A 392-nucleotide genomic window follows, 5' to 3' on the forward strand; every position below is an offset into this window, starting at 1 on the left:
ATAATTTGGACAAGTGTCAATAACATCATATCCAAAATGTAGAAAAAGATATACATGCATTTTTCTTATTAACATCCTTGTATTTTACATATTTCACCCTAAAATTCTCGTTTGGTTCCTTACTTTGCCATGTTGAAACTTCAAAATTTTCAATCCTAATGGCCCTAGACATGTATATTATATGTTATATGAAAGCTTAGACTAGTGGTTCTGATGTTGATATTCAATCAAGTACTTTTCACTCAAAATCTTGATGACACTCCCTGTTATATTTTCCCTAACCCTTTCATTATTGATGAGGGTATTACCGGACAGGTGGCCAACAGGTTTCAACTTTATATGCCAATCAAAACTGTTCTAGTCTATGTCAATGTAATTGTGAATAAAAGTGT

Source organism: Palaemon carinicauda, chromosome 20 (assembly GCF_036898095.1).
Source record: "Palaemon carinicauda isolate YSFRI2023 chromosome 20, ASM3689809v2, whole genome shotgun sequence".
Lineage (NCBI taxonomy): Eukaryota > Metazoa > Arthropoda > Malacostraca > Decapoda > Palaemonidae > Palaemon > Palaemon carinicauda.